This window comes from Staurois parvus, unplaced genomic scaffold (genome assembly GCF_062004578.1).
Source record: "Staurois parvus isolate SC_StPar_1 unplaced genomic scaffold, SC_StPar_1.0 ptg000439l, whole genome shotgun sequence".
NCBI classification, from domain to species: domain Eukaryota; kingdom Metazoa; phylum Chordata; class Amphibia; order Anura; family Ranidae; genus Staurois; species Staurois parvus.
In genome coordinates, this window is record NW_028318235.1 from 4,367,189 (window position 1) to 4,387,712 (window position 20,524).

A 20,524-nucleotide genomic window follows, 5' to 3' on the forward strand; every position below is an offset into this window, starting at 1 on the left:
GGAAGCATTCGGGCGGCAGCACTGCGTCCGGTTGCTCCCACACAGTGCCAGCCTTTCTGCCCCTCCCGTGTGAATCTCCCCCTGCCCACTGTCTCCCGGGCTCAGTTTGCCCATCTGCGGACCCGGGAACAACTCACCGCCAGTGGCTAGAGGAGAGGGAGAAGAGCGGACATGTCCCCTCCCCTTCTTGTCTCGCCCCAGAAGTGACGTTTGACGTCACTTCCAAGCCCTTATTTACAAATTCCTGGCAATTGAAGCCGGGAAAGAATGTAATGCAGTGCGATATGCATTGCATTACATTCAGTGGAGCATAAAGGAGACATCCAGTGTCTATTAGACTTTGGATGTCTCAAAGAGAACCTGTCACCAAAAAAATCATATAGGGGACATTGTACCTTTTGTGATGAAAATTTGTTTTTTTTATTTTAATGTTTAAAAAATGAAAGTTACACCAAAGCACATACCATTCCCCCCCCATATACACCTAGATTGTAAGCTCGTAAGAGTAGGGCCCTCTTACCCCTCGTACATTGTTTGTTGTTGTTGTACTGTGCCATGTATTGTCCCCCCTATTGTACAGCGCTGAGCAAACCCTTTGGCGCTATATAAACTCGTAGTAATAATAATAATAAATAATATACACACACGTACAAACAAAAGCACACGCTGCGGCACCTACGCATGAAAACTATGATAGTGATACACGTTCCATATCACTGCGCATGCCCGAATGAGAGCAATAATTCTAGCACCAGACCTCTTCCATAACTCTAAACTGGTGACCTAGAAAGGTCTTTAAAAGTATCATCTATAAAAAATATAGGGTACTACAGTTTGTCGCTATTTCACGAGTGCACGAAAATTTAAGGTTTGACAAGTTGGATATCCATTTACTCGCTGCAAACTCATCTTTTATATTTTACAAAAATAAAAAAAATTAAAGTAATTTTTTTGTGCCCTAAAATTAACTAACTTTTTTTACTGAAATTTTACGGTAATATGCAACATGAACTACCACTATTTTATTTCAGAAAATAGATCATGTTTGGGGGTTTTATGTAAACTTCAGGCCTAAAACTATTATTTTTAACCATTTGCCGCCCGCCCTTTGGCCGAATGGCAGCCGACAAATGTCATTAGCGTTCCAGGTGGACGCCATATGGCGTCCTCCCGTACATGCGCAGATTGCGCTCCTGCAAAGCCGCGCAATCTGTCACCGGCCGTGTACCTCGAACACGGCCGATGACAGATCTGAGTATCGGCCCCTGTTGCCGGTACCATGTGACCTGCTGTGACCAATCACAGCAGGTCACATGACAGTTGTATACAATGGATGGCTTCATTCATGCCATCCATTGTGACCATTCACAGCTAGACACTAGTATACAGCTAATCACATGCACATGTCATGTGATTAGCTGTGGCCAAATCACAGCTAAGCACAAAAAAAAAAAAAAAACCCCTGAATGAATCGATGTCATTCAGGTAAATGCTTGCTTATAGCAAAGTAATTCTTTGCTATAAGCAAATTGTGTAAAAAAAACAAAAACAAAAAAAAAAAAAAAACTGATCACTTCCCCAAAGTAGTACAATGTTACTATGGTAACATTGTACTACTTTGGTCATAGTGAAACATGAAGAAAAAAAAAAACAAAAAAACAAAAAACACAAAACACTTTTTTCATACTGTCACCAGTCAGTGTCCCTGATCACCGCCATGCCAGTTATGATGACGCTGTACTGCACTGGTGACAATATGTAAAAAAAAAAAAGTGAAACTAATTTTTTCATTTTCTGAAAAAAAAAAAAAAAAAAATACAACTCACCATGCCTCTTATGAAGTACGTTGGACTGTCTACTTTGCAAAAAGGGTTCATTTGGGGGATATCTGTACTGTTCTGAAATTCTTGGACCTCAAGAAATTAGATTGGCTGTCAGTACTTCAGGATTGATTAATATTCAGATCTATACCATAGTTTGAACTCTATAAACTTTCCTACAAACTAAAAAATACATCCTAATTTGGGTTATTTTCACCAAAAAGACATGTAGCAGAATACATCTTGGCCTAAATTTATGAACAATTATTTATTTGCAAACTTTTATAACAGAAACAAAGAAACGTGTTTTTCAAGATTTTTGGTCTTTGTTAATTTAGCAAAAAATAAAAACTCCTGCGGTGATTAAATACCACCAAAAGAAAGCTCTAGTTGTGTGAAGAAAATGATAAAATTTTAGTTTGGGTACAATGTTGTATGACCGCGCAATTGTCATTCAAAATGTGAGCGCTGAAACCTGAAAACTGGCCTGGGCAGGAAGGTGTAAAATTGCCCGGTATTGAATTGAATTGGCTAATCTTGTGCAAAAAACGCAAAACCTGCTTTGGCAGAGAAAGGGATAAAGGCTAAGCCCTGACCCACCCTTTGACGAGCAGCCAATCAGTGCTCATTACACTGCAAGGTGTCTCCCCTCCCTGCTAGTCCCCTGGGGCGGGCCTGGAGACAGGCAGGGAGGGGAGGAGGAAAAAAATATTAAACATTTAAGTCACCATAAAAACCCTATTGCTTTTAAAACATTTCTAATATCACCTCCAATTTAAATATGGTTTTGGCTAAAAAATTTTTTTTTTTAAATCTTGACAAGTAGATTGTCATGAGGGACAAGTAGATTAGGGCACTGATTTAGTCACTTGGACAGGCAGTTTTTTCAAACATTTCCACACCCCTGCAATATATGGAAAAATAGGAAAAGGAATTAGAAACAATTAAATGAACAACAGAAAAAGAAAATTAGAATTGCACATGGGGCAACTGAGTAGATGGCATGATACGCCGAATAGACTTCACAAGTACCATTCAGAGAATTTGTCACTCTGTTGGGAGGGGATATGACTATCACAGTGGAGAGGATAAAATGAGAAAATGTTAAAAAAAAATATGGGCAAGGTGATGTGAATTTAGGATTACACAGAAATATGCCGACCTGGTGGGATAAAGAGGAGAAGGAAATAGAGGGGAGAACAGAGAGATAAGAGGTATAATAAAGGTGTAGAGAGTAAACAGAAGAACAAGAGAAGGGGAGGGGAGGTTTCGAGAGATGGGAAAGGGGGAACAGGGATGGAATTGGACTGTAAAATGAGTTGCAGAAGATGTGTTAGTGCTGTGTTGGAATTTTGTAAAAATGTGATCAATAAAGATATTAAAAAAAAAAAAGAAAAAAAAGAAAAAAAAGGAGCTAGGTTAGAACGTAACCCTTCAGTCTTTACAACAAAGCATGCACACAGTAAAAAAGCAAGGACGCTGCTAAAGGCTCCTACTGTGATGACCTTAAAAGGAGAAGTTCACGGTTTGACAATAAATAAATCCACTTGTGTTGCAGGTAAATTTTGCATTGATTATTTTTTGTTGTAAGAGCCTGTAAAGCATTGCACCAGCAATCAGCAGACAGCTGGTGCCATGCAGGTCTCCTGCAGGCCCATCAGTATATCGGCTTGACTGTACATCCCATACGGGCAAGCAGATACACCGACGAGAAGAATCAATGAACTACCACAGAACTCCACAGCACCGTAGTAGTACACCGACGAGAAGAATCAATGAACACAAAACTCCACAGCACCGTAGTAGTTCACTGAGCTCATAACTATGAGGAAGGCTGTACAGCTAAAACACATTAGCATTCTTTGCACACATGCATGTAGAGCCCCTAGTATCCTTTCCAAATGTGCTTGCAAATCCTGATTGGTAGCCCACAAATTCTGCAGCACCCGTACTTCCCCCATTCACTGCCCAATGTGGAATTCAGGTGGAAACAGCAAATTTAACCACATCCCCTTGATTTTTTGGAGCGGTTTTTCATGGAATCTCTCTATGCATTGATTGTGGATCAAAGTATTTTATATGCATAACAATTTATCGCCACCACCCAAATTTCAAACCTTGCCAGATCATTGGCATGGAAACCCATTACGGTTTCTGATATTAAATATTTTTTGGCCTAACCCTCAACATGGGCATTACTTAAAAAAAAAAAAAAAAAAATATGAATGAGGTTGTATTGGTCCACCGACCTGATTCATCATATGCCCGTGTTTCACTGCTGCCATGGCCAGGCATAGATATGACAGTATAATGTGTTTGATGCATTTCAACAACAACACACTGTTATCCTTGGGCTGACCCTGAATTTGACCGGCTCCACAAAATTCAGCCCCTCGTAAATCACCTTAACCAAAAATTTGCAGAGGTCTATACTCCCCAGCAAAACATCTGCATTGATGAGTCCCTCAATTTTTCTGGGCACCTTACATTCACACAATTTCTCCCCAGCAAGCGTGCCAGATATGGGGTCAAGATGTAGAAGACCTGTGAGAGGGCAACAGGCTATACTTATAAGTTTCAGATTAACGAGAGATGCTCAGACTACATGGGAAGCAGTGGCAAGATAGTTTGAGACTTGGTGTTATCCCTTTTCCATATGGGGTACCACTTATAGATGGACAATTTTTATTCAAGTGTGCCACTATTTAAACATTTGTACAATCTTGGAACTGGCGCATGTGGCACTATGCGACCTAATGTGTGCCCATCATTAAAAGTGGGTGGACGCAGGGTGGTATATTCTAATGGTGGGCATAACACTTTCTGGCAGAGATTTCTTCTCTTATTTTCCCCCATTCAGCCCACAGGCTGCATACAAAACAAAAAACATAGCATACAAGGACCAGCGACGTACTGTTACATCACTGGACTTTGAATGGTTATGCCAGGATGATGCCTACGGCTGCAGGCATCATCCTGGTATCGTTTATTTCAGCCGGCGAATGGCTTTCATGTAAAAGCAATCCTAATGGCTAGATAGCTGCAGCACTGCTTTTAAAAGCAGCAGGCGATGATGCCCCCCTCCCCCCACTGACTTCTTGGGAAGTACCATGCCATCGGGGGAATGAGAATGCAGCCGGTGTTTCTGCCAGCTAACAATAGAGCTGATTGGAGACTAGAATGGTGCCAACCATGTCTAAGAAATCGGAAGCTGCGAGCATTTCATCACTTCAGTTTCGCAGGATATAAACAGCACCATTTGTAAATTGGGAAATCTGATCACACCGATCTTGATTAGATGATTTGATTAATGTAAAAAGGGCAGGAGTAGATTTTCTAGAGTCTGATAGACCCCAGATTTCTCAAAAAAGAATATATGACAATGCCCACCCCCCAAAACAACCCCTTTTTGGAAAGTAAGTAGACACCCCAAAACTATTTGCTGAGAGGCATGTTGAAAGGCTTTATTTCCTCATTAACCTTCCTGACTACCTATCACAGTTTCGGAGGACCTGAAATGCCAGGATCTTTTTGGAAAAGTGAAGAAAAAAACCAAACATTTTTTCTTTAATTTTTTTCATATTTCAAAACCTTGTGAGAAAAAAAAAAAAAAAATCTGCAAAATACTCACCATACCGCCTAAATACCTTGGGGTGTCTACTTTCCAAAAAGGGGTCATGGGGGGGGGGGGTTTGCTAACCTGACATTTCAGGGCCTCCGAAACTGTGATAGGTATTGAGGAAGTGAAATGAGGAAGTTACGCACCTTCAGGCTTGTGGCTAGGCTCCCAAAAAGTCTCAGACATGATCTCAGGATGCATTTTGGGGTGTGATTCCACATATACCCATGGCTTTTGTGAGTAATATATAAAATTTAAACGACAACTTTTTGTGTGTGTGTGTGTATATATATATATATATATATATATATATATAGTTTGTCATACTCCAGAAACTTGTGGGAAAAAAAAAAAAATTCTTTCATGGACTCAATATGCCTCTCAGCAGATAGCTTAGGGTGTCTACTTTCCGAAAAGGGGTCATTTGTACTATCCTGGTATTTTAGCACCTCAAGAAATGTGATGGGCAGTCAAAGCAAAAGCTGTGTAAATTCCATTATCTATACCATAGTTTGTAGATGCTATAAATTTTAAATTTAATTTATTTAGCGTATTGCTTGACTGCGCAATTGTCAGTTAAACTAGTGCAGCACTGCATAGCAAAAAAAAAAAAAAAAAAAGAAGTGTAAATTGCAGTATCTATACCATAGTTTGCAGATGATATACCTTTCACACCAAGCAATCAATATACACTTATTTGGATTTTTTTTTTTTTTTTTTTTACAAAAAACACGTAGCAGAATACATTCTGGCCTAAATTTATAACGGAGTTTACTCAGCACAAAAAATAAAAAAAAAAAAGCACACAGGTGATCAAATACCACCAAAAGAAAGCTCTATTTGTGTGAACAAAAACACGTAAATTTCATTTGGGTACAGCATTGCATGACCACGCAATTATCAGTTGAATTAGTGCAGTGCCGAGTAGCAAAAAGAGGCCTGGACATTAAGGGGGGTAAATCCTCTGGAAGGCAAGTGAATAGGATTTACGGTCATGGCCAAAAATATTGGAACCCCTGCATTTGTCAGAGAACGCCCCACTTCGCCCAGAAAATTGTTGCAATCACAAATGTTTAGGCATTCTCATCTTATTTCTTTTGTTTGTATTGGTAGGACACAAAAAAGTGGAGAAACAAAATGCCAAATCTGACACATTCCACACAAAACCCCCAAAAATGAACTGGACAAATTGGCACCTTCTCAATTTTTTAAAATAATTGCATTCCAAGTTTGTGATGCTTTGGTAATCTGTAGTTAAACTGTATCAAAATAACAGGTGCTGACAGTATAAATCACACCAACAACCAGCTAAAATGGTGAAAAATGTACTCATCCTTTCTGTTGTGTCTGTTAGCGACAAATGGAACATGGAGAAGAGAAAGAGCAGCAAAGAATTGTCTGAGGATTGGAGAACAAATATTGTGAAAAAGCATGGACAATCTCAAGGTTGCAAGCCATTTCCAGAGATCTTAATGCTCCTGTGTCCACTGGGCGCAACACTGGCAAGAAGTTAACAGTCCATGGCACTGTAGCTAATCTCCCTGGACGTGAACGAACAATTGATCAAGGATTGTTCGAGTGCTGGAGAAAGAACCTTAATCAACTTCCAGACAAATTCAAACTGACCTGCAGGCACAGGGTACAACTGTGTCAGGTCACACTATAGGTCGCCATCTGAATGAAAAGGGACTCAATGGTAGGAGATCCAGGAGGACCCCGCTGTTGACTCAAAGCCAGACTGGAGTTTGCCAAAACTTACACTGTTCAAAAATTTTTATTTTTTGCCAGTTTTGGAAACAAAAGGATCCATTTCTTAATGAATTTCACATTCTGAGTTCAAATATAACAATGAAATTTGTCAATTGGCTCTAGTTTTTCTGTAAACGGAAAGTTTTCTACTATAGGCGCAATGACTACATAATGCACAATAATTATATAGATAGATGTCTTTCCACAAATATAAAGCAAGTGATATTGACTACATGACAAAGCCTAAATGGCAGAATATATTGCATAAAATTACCAAGAAAAATTATAGCCATAAGCTAAGTTGAATCATTTTAATACTTAGGATTCTCACTAGTTTTGTCTTCAGTTTGTGTCGGTTTTGCTTCTCTTGGCTTTTCTCTTGTATTTGAGGAAAGGGCTCTTAAAACTGCACGCGACTACACGCTTCAGGTTCTTCCTCACTTGACTCAACCACGAAGGATTCTGGTGCTTTAGGAATTGGTAGCCCCTCTCCATGAGGAACTGGACGTATTGCCGATGGAATATTTGGATAGTGCACAGATAACTTTTTCTTCTTATTTAGCCCTTTTACAATTGGAGGCACCATACAAAAGTAACAATTACATGATCTGTTGGCTCTCTCCAAATCATTGGCACAGCGAAAGCCATAGATGCCTTTTTTCCATTCAACCATTGCTCCAGTGCTGTCCCACAAGAATTGCAGCATATATGTGGTGCCCAGCTCTTGTCCTGGTCTCCTATCTTGCAGCCAAAATACAAGTTGTAGGCTTTCTTAATCATTCCTGTTATCCTCCTTTTTTGTGAGATAAAAGTTATTTCACCGCAGATATAGCAGAAATTATCTGCTTTATTCACACAAGTTCGTGGCATTACTGAGTAGCCTATATAAGCATAAAACGAAATGTAAAGACGCTGTCGAACTACAATCAGATACAGCTACTGCAGCTTTTATGCAGTGAAGTGATGCAATTAAAGGCTAATATTGCATCATCTCAGTATACATGCAATTTTCTATTGGTCACCAGTATCAATTGCGCAATATGCAGCTGAAGTTACATCATAATTTTGAATGGCTTACGTCATTAGATGGGTGAATATATCATGGAAACTAGAGCCAATCAACATTTTTTAGGGTCATTTTCGTTTTCAGCACCCCAAAATTATGTAAGATTAGCTAATTTTATGCCCAAAACTTTTTACCTGTTGAACAGTGTTATCTGAGGAAGCCAAAATCCTTTTGGGAGAATGTGCTGTGGATAGATTAAACAAAATTACAGCTTTTTGGTAAAGCCCATTATTCTATTGTTTTCAGAAAAATTAGCCCTTTAAGAGAAAAGAATACAGTCCCTACAGTCAAACATGGAGGTTCACTGATGTTTTGGGGTTGCTTTGCTGCTTCAGGCACTGGAGGTCTAGACCGTGCGCATGGCATGAAATCTGAAGGCTACCAAAGAATTTTGGGGTGCAATGTTGGGCCCAGTGTCAGAAAGTTGGGTCTCTGCCAGAGGTCACGTGTCTTACAGAAGGCCAATGACCCAAAGCACACGTCAAAAAGCACCCAGAAAAAGAGCCAGAGAGTACTGAACTGGCCAACGAGTCCAAATCACAATCCCATAGATCACCTGTGGCGAGATCTCAAAACAGCAGTTGTGAAAAAGAACTCTTCCAATCTGAGAGACCTGAGCAGTTGGAGAAAACTCCAAAACTCCATTAGACAAGCATAAGAAACTTATTGATGGTTACATGAGGCAACTGATTTCAGTTATTTTTGTGCTACCAAATATTAAAAATTAGTTCATTAGTCCAGTCCATTTTTGGGGTTTTGAGTGGAAGGACACCTTCTTGCTTCTCTATTTATGTGATACCACAGGGGTGTGTAAATTTTTTTTAAAAACTACTTGTCCAGGGACTAAACTGTGATCCCAATCTACTTGTCCAGATAAAGAATTTTTTTTTAACCAAAACCATATTTAAATCTGAGGTACTTTTAGGAATGTCTGGGGCTTTTAAAATCAAAAGCAGCTTCATGGCAACTTTTTAAGCGCGAGAGAAAAATCTCTGCCAGAAAAAAAGTATGTGGTTTGCACATCATTAGAATACCTCCCTGCATCCACGCACTTCTAATGGTGGGCACACATTATTATACAGTATTTATATAGCGCCAGTTTGCTCAGCGCTGTACATTATAATGGGAGACAATACACGAGACAGCACAGTAACAATACCATACACGAGGGCCCTGCACCTTAGAGCTTACAATCTAGGAGGGAGGGTAGAGTGGTACAGGAGAAAATAGCTGTGGGGGATGGAGTGGTGGGAAGAGCAGAGGAGATCAATAATTAGGTGAGGGCAGGGTAAGCTTCTCTGAAGAGATGGGTTTTCAGGGTGCGTCTAAAGGTGAGGAGGGTAGGTGACAGTCTGATGGATTGGGGAAGTGAGTTCCAGAGGATGGGGGAAGCCCTGGAGACGGGCATGGGAGGAGGAGACCAGGGAACTAGAGAGTAGGAGGTCTTGTGAGGAGCGGAGAGTGCGTTTTGGGTGGTAGATGGATATTAGGTCGGTGATGTAGTTAGGGGCAGTGTTATGGACAGCTTTGTACGTCAATGTTAATATTTTGAATTTTATGCGTTGGGCAATCGGAAGCCAGTAGAGGGATTGGCGGGGGGGGGGGGTGGCGGATACAGCGCGGTCGGTAAGGTGGATGCGTCTGGCGGCAGAATTCAGGATAGACTGAAGCGGGGATAGACTGTGTTGGGGTAGGCCGGCGAGGAGGGAGTTACAGTAGTCGAGTCGTGATATGATGAGTGAAAGAGTTGCTTTGTAGTTTCTGGAGTTAGGAACGTGCGTATTTTGGAGATGTTGCGGAAGTGGAGTTGGCACATGAAATGTGCCAACAAATATTATAAAATATATATGCCGAAGCATAGGGGCCATCCACCCACTGGCCACCCCAGGCCCCCATGCTTCGGCATATATTTTTTTTTTTAGTTTGTTTTTTTTTTTTTTTAACTACGGATGAAAATTCTCATCCAACAGCACTGCATACACCTACTTGTTTATTCTGACAGCAACGGGAACTTGCTCTCAGAATATACAAAAGTCGGTGCTGCAGCTGAAAGCTTTCCTGCAAAGAAAAGAGCAATGGTTAACAATAAAACAGTAACAACAAAAAAAAAAAATTTTGTTTTTAAAATTTTTTAATTATTTTTTGGATTTGTACTTTTTTTCAAACTTTAAAGTTTTAAAAACAGATGTTAGGGTCTCTCCAAATGCGATAGTGAGTTTCCTGACTACCTAACATCTTTCAAGACCCTGTGTAAATGTGCCCTGAACTGTGCCGTGCTGTACCCCATACTAATACTCCACTAGTGTATGTTAGCGATTGAAGCAGTCCTTGATGCAGGGGCCAGCTTGGTCAGAACAGGAGGGACAAAAAAAAAAAAAAAAAAAAAAAAAAAAAAAACGGATGTCACGCCTAATTCCATGTCTGCTACAGACATGATATCTTTTCTGGGGGTTCCTATAGGTTGGGGTACCAGGAAAATGCCTCTCATGCAGCCGGCTAACTGCAACTGGGTTGGGGCCACAGCACCTTCTGGATACAAAAGGGCCGTGATGATCTCTTCCTGGAATTTTAGGAAGGATCCACTATGTCCAGTTGCTTTGTAAAGAACAAAAGCATTATATAAATCCAATTGAAATAAATAGGCACTTTTTTTGTACCAGCGCCTGGATTTTTGGGAAACCAAGTACGTCTTCATCATCTGGTGGTTGTAGTCCACCCCTCCTATGTTAAGGTTATAATTGTGGACACAGAGGGGCTTCTCAACAACACTAGCTGCCATGGTAATTTGGGTGGTCGTATTTACCTGAATGGAAGACAACATCCCGTTTGTCCTACTTCACTGCGAGCAATTCTTTTCTCAAGCAGGCTTTTTCCCCTAAGACGGGTATTTACAAGCCGTTGGGGGAAGCCCCGGCGATTAGGTCGCACAGTGCCACATGCGCCAATTCCAAAATTGTACAAAATGTCTTGAATAAAACTGTCCATGTATAAGTGGTACCCCATATGGAAAAAGGATGACGCCAAGTCCCAAACTATCTTGCCACTGCTCCCCATGTAGTCTGGGCATCCGGGGGGCTTCATGTGACTATCTTTTCCCTCGTAAATCCGAAACATATGTTGCCCTCTAACAGATCTTATACATGTTGACCCCATACCTGGCATTGCTTGCTGAGAATAAATTGTTTGAATGCAAGGCAGCCAGAAAAATTAATGAGGGACTCATCAACGCAGATGTTTTGCTGGGGCATATACACATCTGCAAATTGTTGGTTAAAGTGATTTACGAGGGGCTGAATTTTGTGGAGTCGGTCAAATTCAGGGTCACCCCAAGGATGAGTGTATTGTAGTTGAAGTGCATAAAAACACAATATTGTCTCATATCTATGCCTGGCCATGGCAGCAGAGAACACGGACATATGATGAATCGAGTCTGTGGACCAATACAACCGCAGTTGATTATTTTTAGTAATGCCCATGTTGAGGGTGAGGCCCAAAAAAACAAAAAAAAAAAAACACAACTTTAAATTCAGAAACCGTAATGGGTTTCCATATGGATGGTCTGGAAAGGTTTGAATTTGGGCTGGCGGCGATAAATTGCCGTGCATATAAATTGCTTTGATCCACAATCAATGCATAAAGATCATTGTGAAAAACAGCTCCAAATAAATCAAGGGGAGCATTTCAATTTGCTGTTTCCACCTGAATTCCAGGTTGTGCAGTGCATGGGGGAAGTACAGGAGCTGCAGAATTTGTGGGCTGCCAATCGGGATTTGCAAGCACATCCGGAAGGATACTAGGAGCTCTACGGGCCTGTGCGCAAATTGTTGGTGGCTGCACCAGTTTGTACTGCACTTATGGGACTCACCACGTCACCAAGTGATACTGCAGTGCTGGTATGTGCAAGACCAGGACATACTAGGCCATTCGTGCTTGCCAGTTCACCAAAAGGTAGCGCGGCACTAGTACTGGCACTCTGCTGCATATGAGAGTCACCATGCGTTTGTACCACCTCAGCAACCTGGAAATGGGGACGGGTACGCCTGATCTTAGCAGGGACCTCTTCATTGTCTGAGCTGTCAGGGTGCCGCTGCTGTCTACAGGTTCGTATTTTGAGGTGGATTCTGTCAGTGAGTCTTCCCCTTCGCTCTCACCTGACATGCTCAGAATCCTGTAGGCCTCATCACTAGTTTACCTTTGGTTGGACATTTTGGCCACTAAATTTATAGGTACCTAGTGAGACTCACGGGGGAAAAAAAAAAAAAAAAAAAAAAAAAAAAAAAAAAAAAAGCACCTGGCTGTCAGGGACTACTTAAACCGCTATTAAAAAAAAAAAAAAAAAAAACACACAATTACCAACAACTGCTAACAGAGTCAGGCCTGATTCTGTGAACACTGCGGTTGTGTGTAATGTATCAAGTGACAGTTATCGGACACTGCACTTGCTGGGGGAGAAGGGGGAAGCGTAGGGACTAAACCTACTAATTCTACATTTTTGGGGATGCTATACTAATGTGAACGCTGGTATAGCGCTGATCTGATCAAAGATATTGATCCGTTCGGACACTATACTAGCAATGGAGGTTTAGTGTGCAAGTGAGCGTGTTCTTGGCAATCAAGGGTTTACATGTGATTACTGGTGTACTAGCGGGCAATCTGACGCTATCTGGGAGGGGCGCTAATGGTATCGGAAGTTGCCAGTGACACTAAGACAGTGATCAGCAAAAAATCTGTACACTGTAAATAATGACACTGGTGACAGGGCAGTGAAGTGGTTAACTGGGGGGGGCCTTCCCGCGAAAACATCGGCAACGCGAATCACGTATATACACATACGCGATTTTGCGCAGTGGTGCCGCCCTGCCGCAGTAAATGCACTGTGACTGGTCGGCAACCGGTTAAAAAAAAAAAACATGCAGCTGTGCTCAAACGTTTGCATACCCATAGAGAACTGGTAATACACAGTACCATTTTTAAGAAACCATGAGTGAGCAGGCATAACCCTTTTCTTATGGGATTCAAATTCAACTGTAGGTCATAACACAATGGCATAATCATAAAACAAAACATGATAACAAGTAAACAAATTAAATAACCCCTGTTCAAAAGTATGCATACCCTTAGTGCTTAATACTGTATATTGTCCCTTTTAGCATTGACAGCATGCAGTCCTTTGTAATAATTATCCATGAGGACACAAATTCTTGCAGGTGGTATAGCTATTGATTCATCTTGACAAAATGCCTCCAGGTCATTCAGTCTTTGGTCGTCTTAACAGCACATTTGAGATCTTCCCAGAGTGGCTCAATGATATTAAGGTCAGGTGACTGATGGCCAACCCAGAAGCTACAACTTTTTCTGCTGTAACAACTCGAGGGTCAACCTGGCGTTGTGCTTAGGGTCATTGTCATGCTGGAAAGTCCAAAAGGATCCCATGAGTAGCTTTTGTGCAGAAGAATGCAAATTGCTGGCCAGTATTTTCTGATATTATGTGCATTCATCTTGCCATCAATTTTTACAAGATTCCCCATGCCTTTAGAGCTCACACACCCCATAAACATCAATGAGCCACCACCATACTTCACAGTGAGGATGTAACTTGTGTCGCTGTTAACCCCTCTCCAAAAACAGTGCTTATGGTTGTGACCATAAAGCTCTATTTTGGTCTCGTCACTCCAGATTACGGTGTGCCAGAAGCTCTGAGGTATGTCAAGGTGTTGCCAGGGATATTGTAACTGGGCTTTGTTGTGGAATTGGCTCAGTAAAGGCTTCTTTCTGGCAATTCAACCATGCATCTCATTTTTGCTCAAGTATAGTATTGTGCTCCTTGAAACAACCACACTATCATTTTCTAGAGCAGTCTGTATCTCTCCTGAGGTTACCCGGGGTTTTTATTTGTATCCTGAACAATTCTTCTGGCAGTTGTGGCTGCAATCTTTCTTGGTTTACCTAACATTGGCTTGGTATCAAAGAGCCCCAAATTTTGCACAAGTGATGGAACAGTACTAACTGGCATATTCAAGGCTTAGGATACCTTCTTATATCCTTTTAGATCTTTATAAAGTTCCATTACCTTGTTATATACAGTCAGGTCCATAAATATTGGGACATCGACACAATTCTAACATTTTTGGCTCTATACACCACCACAATGGATTTGAAATGAAACAAACAAGATGTGCTTTAACTGCAGACTGTCAGCTTTAATTTCAGGGTATTTACATCCAGATCAGGTGAACGGTGTAGGAATTACAACAGTTTGCATATGGGCCTCCCACTTGTTAAGGGACCAAAAGTAATGGGACAATTGGCTTCTCAGCTGTTCCATGGCCAGGTGTGTGTTATTCCCTCATTATCCCAATTACAATGAGCAGATAAAAGGTCCAGAGTTCATTTCAAGTGTGCTATTTGCATTTGGAATCTGTTGCTGTCAACTCTCAAGATGAGATCCAAAGAGCTGTCACTATCAGTGAAGCAAGCCATCATTAGGCTGAAAAAACAAAACAAACCCATCAGAGAGATAGCAAAAACATTAGGTGTGGCCAAAACAACTATTTGGAACATTCTTAAAAAGAAGGAACGCACCAGTGAGCTCAGCAACACCAAAAGACCCAGAAGACCACGGAAAACAAACTGTGGTGGATGACCGAAAAATGCTTTCCCTGGTGAAGAAAGCACCCTTCACAACAGTTGGCCAGATCAAGAACACTCTCCAAGAGGTAGGTGTATGTGTGTCAAAGTCAACAATCAAGAGAAGACTTCACGAAAGTGAACACAGAGGGTTCACCACAAGATGTAAACCATTGGTGAGCCTCAAAAACAGGAAGGCCAGATTAGAGTTTGCCAAACGACATCTAAAAAAGCCTTCACAGTTCTGGAACAACATCCTATGGACAGATGAGACCAAGATCAACTTGTACCAGAGTGATGGGAAGAGAAGAGTATGGAGAAGGAAAGGAACTGCTCATGATCCTAAGCATACCACCTCATCAGTGAAGCATGGTGGTGGTAGTGTCATGGCGTGGCCATGTATGGCTGCCAATGGAACTGGTTCTCTTGTATTTATTGATGATGTGACTGCTGACAAAAGAAGCAGGTTGAATTCTGAAGTGTTTCGGGCAATATTATCTGCTCATATTCAGACAAATGCTTCAGAACTCATTGGGCGCCGCTTCACAGTGCAGATGGACAATGACCCAAAGCATACTGCAAAAGCAACCAAAGAGTTTAAGGGAAAGAAGTGGAATGTTATGCAATGGCCAAGTCAATCACCTGACCTGAATCCGATTGAGCATGCATTTCACTTGTGAAGACAAAACTGAAGGGAAAATGCCCCAAGAACAAGCAGAAACTGAAGACAGTTGCAGTAGACCCCTGGCAGAGCATCACCAGGGATGAAACCCAGCGTCTGGTGATGTCTATGCGTTCCAGACTTCAGGCTGTAATTGACTGCAAAGGATTTGCAACCAAGTATTAAAAAGTGAAAGTTTGATTTATGATTATTATTCTGTCCCATTACTTTTGGTCCCTTAACAAGTGGGAGGCACATATGCAAACTGTTGTAATTCCTACACCGTTCACCTGATTTGGATGTAAATACCCTCAAATTAAAGCTGACAGTCTGCAGTTAAAGCACATCTTGTTCGTTTCATTTCAAATCCATTGTGATGGTGTATAGAGCCAAAAATGTTAGAATTGTGTCGATGTCCCAATATTTATGGACTTGACTGTAGGTATTTGACAGTTCTTTACTGCTCCTCATGGCTCAGTACATACACGTGAGAGCTGACAAACTCATTGACTATTTGTACACAGACAATAATTGCAATTTAAAAAGCCACAGATATGGGAAAATAACCTTAATTGCAATTTTAACCTGCATGTGTGTCATCTTGAGTGTCTGTTTCCAGGCCAAACATTCCAGGGTATTTAAACTTTTGATTAGGGCCATTTGGGTGATTTCTATTAAAATTTAAATGGGAGCCAAACAACTATGCAATAAAAAAATAAATATATGACTTTATATGAACACTATCCTTAACTCCTTCCCACACAGCCTATTGTAAGATCCCTATTATCCAGGGAGGACGTTATATGACGTCCTCCCAGGATAGCCCCACGGGCCACGCTCCAGCGCGACCTTGCACTGGCTATGTCCACTGGACATAACCGATAGCAGATCACTACACCTGTCCGCTGCCCATGTCATGTGATCACTGTGACCAATCACAGCAGATCACATGACAGTTGTAAACAATGAATGGCTTCCTTTAATGCCATTCATTACTTACAACTGTGCTGATAGTGGTCACATGTATAGACTTGGCCAAACAGCCCATCTGTAGCATGTGATCAGCCGTGAAAAATCAAACTGAATTAATGTGTTTCATTCAGTAAAAATGCTTGCCTATACCAATTAAATTCATTGGTATAAGCCAAGGGTCTCCAAACTATGGCCCTCTAGCTGTTGAAGTACTACAAGTCCCATCATGCCTCTGCGAGTCTTGCTTGTGGCTGTCAGTCTTGCAAGGCCTCATGGAACTTGCAGTTCCTCAAGTGTCCCTGATCAATGCCGCACCAGTTAGGGCTCGTTCACACTTAACGGTTTTACCAACTCTTGCCAAATGCCCCATAGCACTTGGCAAGCGTTGGTCTGGCGTTTGCGGAGCGTTTAACGCTCGGCAAACGCTGCATGCACGGTTCAGCGGCAGTTGCTAGGCGTTTGCCGAGAGTTAAAAACGCCCCACAAACTCCTATAATGAAGTTTGAATGGTGTTACTGCTCCGCAAACACCCCGCAACCGCACATGCCGGCCGGGCATTTGTGGAGCGGCACCATAGACTAGAATAGGAGGCTTCAACGCTTCCTGACTCGACCAGAGGTGTCCGTTTTGCCGCGCCGCTAACGCTCCCGTTAGAACAGCACTATGCGCTGCAATGTGCAGAATTGTCCGAGGTGCTTGGAAAGCGGTAAAAACGCTTCCCAAACGCCTTTCTGCCGCCTGCACACAACGCTAGTGTGAACGTAGCCTTATAGGATGAAGCTGCACTGCACACAAAAATAAACACACACACACACACACACACACTTCATAAAACAAAAAAAAAACTAAATACCTGAGACTCTCTACTTTCCGAAAAGCGGTCATATGGGGGGGGCATTTGTACTGCCCTGGCATTTTTGGGCCTCAAGGAATGAGATAGGCCGTCAGTATATCAAGATATATAGATTTTTAGATAAATACCATAGTTTGTTAACTTTATAACTTTCTGACCAACTAAATAAACACCTATTTTGGTAATTATCACCAAAGAAATGTAGCAGGATACATTTTGGCCTAAATTTGTGTAGAAAGATTTGCAACATTTTATAAACAGAAAAAAAAAAAAAAATTTTCTAAATTTTCAGCTTTTCATTCACAGCGACAAAAAAACCCAAGTGATGATCAAATACTACCAAAAGAAGGTTCCATTTGTGTGAAAAAAAAAATAAAATTTCATTTGTATACAGTGTTGCATGACCGCACATTTGTCAGTTAAACTAGCGCAGAGCCGAATAGCAAAAATGGCTTGGCCATGAAGGGGGGGGGGGGGAATCTTCCAGATCACAGTCACCATGTGTACACAATGAAAAGCACTCAACAGCAAGGAAATGGTGATGCATTTATTTCTGAGTGTACTTAACACAGCTTGGGAAACTGCACATATTATTTGGGCTACAGAAAAATCTTTGCTAGTGCTGAAGCATGAAGACAAACATGCACCACAGCTAAAAAGAGGGTGACTCCCTTGGTTCGCAGGAAACATATTGTTTTTACAGTAGGACTACTAGGTCACAAGAGATGTATAATGGAGTAAGTGTGCTACTTATTCTGCCATGTTATAAAGACTACAGTCATCACCGAACATTTCCTTCTCTGAGGGGAAGTTAGTAAGACTTGAGCAGTCAAAATATGGAGAGCCGAGCATGGTAACCAGCCAGCTTGTTCAGTTAAAGAGGAACTTCAGTCACCTAATTTTTCCCCCTTTTGGCACCATTATCTTTAACCACCTCCCGCCATATAGTAATATGAAGGGAGCAAGGTGGTTCTCTCGTTCTGGGAGGACGTCATATGACGCCCTCCTATTCTCACTGTGCATGCTCAGGGAGCGCGTCCCTCGGACACAGCAGATCACCGATCACAGAAAGAGCCGAAAATGTCGGCTTGGTCATGTGATCAGCTGTGTCCAATCACAGCTGATCACATGTAAACAGGGAAATGCCGGTTATCGGCATTTCTCTCCTCTCGAGCTGTCACGCTGACAGTTCGAGAGGAGCGCTGGTAATTGGCTTTCCACTGAGGGGACATGTGCCCTGATGATCAGTGTAGCCCCAGCAGTGCCACCTGTCAGTGCCTCGTGTCAGTGCTCATCTGTGCCTCGTGCCAGTGCCCATCAGTGCCACATATCAGTGCCTACCAGTGCACATCAATGCTATATATCAGTGCCCATCTGAGCTGCCTTTCAGTGTCACCCATCAGTGCCGCCACCAGTCAGTGCCGCCACCAGTCAGTGCCCATCACTGCCGCCTATCAGTGCCCATCAGTGAAGGAGAAAAATCACTTATTTACAAAAATTTATAACAAAAACTAAGAAAAAACATTTTCAAAATTTTCAGTGGTTTTTGGTTTAAGAAAAAATAAAAAACACAGAGGTGATTAAATACCACCAAAAGAAAGCTCGGTCACAAAAAAATGATAAAAATTTCATATGGGTACAATGTTGCATGACCACGCAATTTTCATTCAAAGTGTGACAGTGCTGAAAGCTGGAAATTGGCCTGGGCAGGAAGGGGGTATAAGTGCCCTGTAGGCTAGTGGTTAAAAACCTGGCATACGTGGAGTGTTTTTCATCACTCATGAGTTTTGGGACATGACTTGCACTTAGGCGGATGTTCACAGTGGGGCCATGATGGAGATGAGTGCCCCGCCACCCTCTACCTACCCCTCCCCTTGTTTGTTGCTGTACGTTACATTTTTTTCCATACTATATTATTTCTGTTAAATCCTATTACTCGTCCTACCCTCCATTTAACATCGAAATTTAAAATAATCTTTGAATTGCTACTATGGAGATACTCAGGGTCACTTATCCTTTTGGTGAATTGATCATTTACTAGTCAGACCCCTGCATAAAGATCTTCACTGCTCTTTTAGTCATGTTTTTCTCTTGTAATTTCTGATACCCACACATACAACTTTTTTCCTTTGTCTATGAACTCTTAGCCCCCGGTCACATCGGGTGCAACTTGGCATGCGATTCGCAAATCGTATGCCAAGTCGCACCCTACTGTCTGCTATTACAGCAGTCATATCGGTGCAGTTCCAGACTTAGTCAGAGCCGAACTGATTTTTTAAGTAGTGCCTGCACTACTCTTGGTTCGATTTGCATAGATATGATATCTTGCAAATCGCACCTCAAATCGTCAAGTCACTTGATTTTGAAATCGTGCAACTTCACTATAAGTCGCACAATTTCAAAATCGGCTTTGATGTGACCAGTTCACACTACATGTGTTTCAGTTGCTTTTTTTCTGCATTCAAAACACACAGAAAGTACATATGGTTGCCAATGTCATAGTTAGCAGTGCTCGCAGTTCCAGTGCGTTCCAGTTTCAGAAGAAGAAAAAAAAAAAAAAAAAAAAGAAGAACACGCTGCATTTTTTCTGCACAGAACCATACTGGAACGTAGAAAACTGCACCAGAACTGCATGTGTTGTGAACAAAAATGCATCCAGAGAGTATTTACGTAGTGCGAACTGGCCCTAAAGGGAACAACACTCCCCTTTCCTGCAACAGTCTCACCAACCTCATCTTCTGGGTGCTGCTTTTCAGCCATCTTTATTGGCTGTTGCAGGATGAAGCCAGAATAATGGACACTGCAGCTAGGTTCTCACCTCTGTGTGTTGTGATTGATACGTTTTTCCAGAGCATTTTTTTCCCTGCCAATAGGAACGTATTGACTTTGCTGCCACTTTGGACAGGTGAGCCTTGGTTATGACTTTGATGCTACTTAAGTGTCAGAGCATCAAGTTGCATCACATGAACAGAACTGTCATACTTTCCGATTAAAAAAAAAAAAAAAAAGTCGCCACGAAATCGCACCCATCCAAAGTCAAAACTTTGAGATTGGAAAAAAATACACACAAAAACAAACTACGTGCGTTTCTGTCAAGTGTCCATTGAAGCCCCAAAAATGCACTGTGTGGAGTTAAAAAAAAAAGAGTCCCTGACCC

The 20,524-nt window shown here is 41.6% G+C and overlaps 1 protein-coding gene across 3 annotated transcripts in view; it reads right to left on the reverse strand.

Annotated features, from left to right (window-relative positions):
* The window catches only part of LOC149454046 (scaffold attachment factor B2-like), an 85,909-nt gene that overhangs the window by 64,472 nt on the left and 913 nt on the right, over nucleotides 1-20,524 (reverse strand). The window lies entirely within an intron of this gene.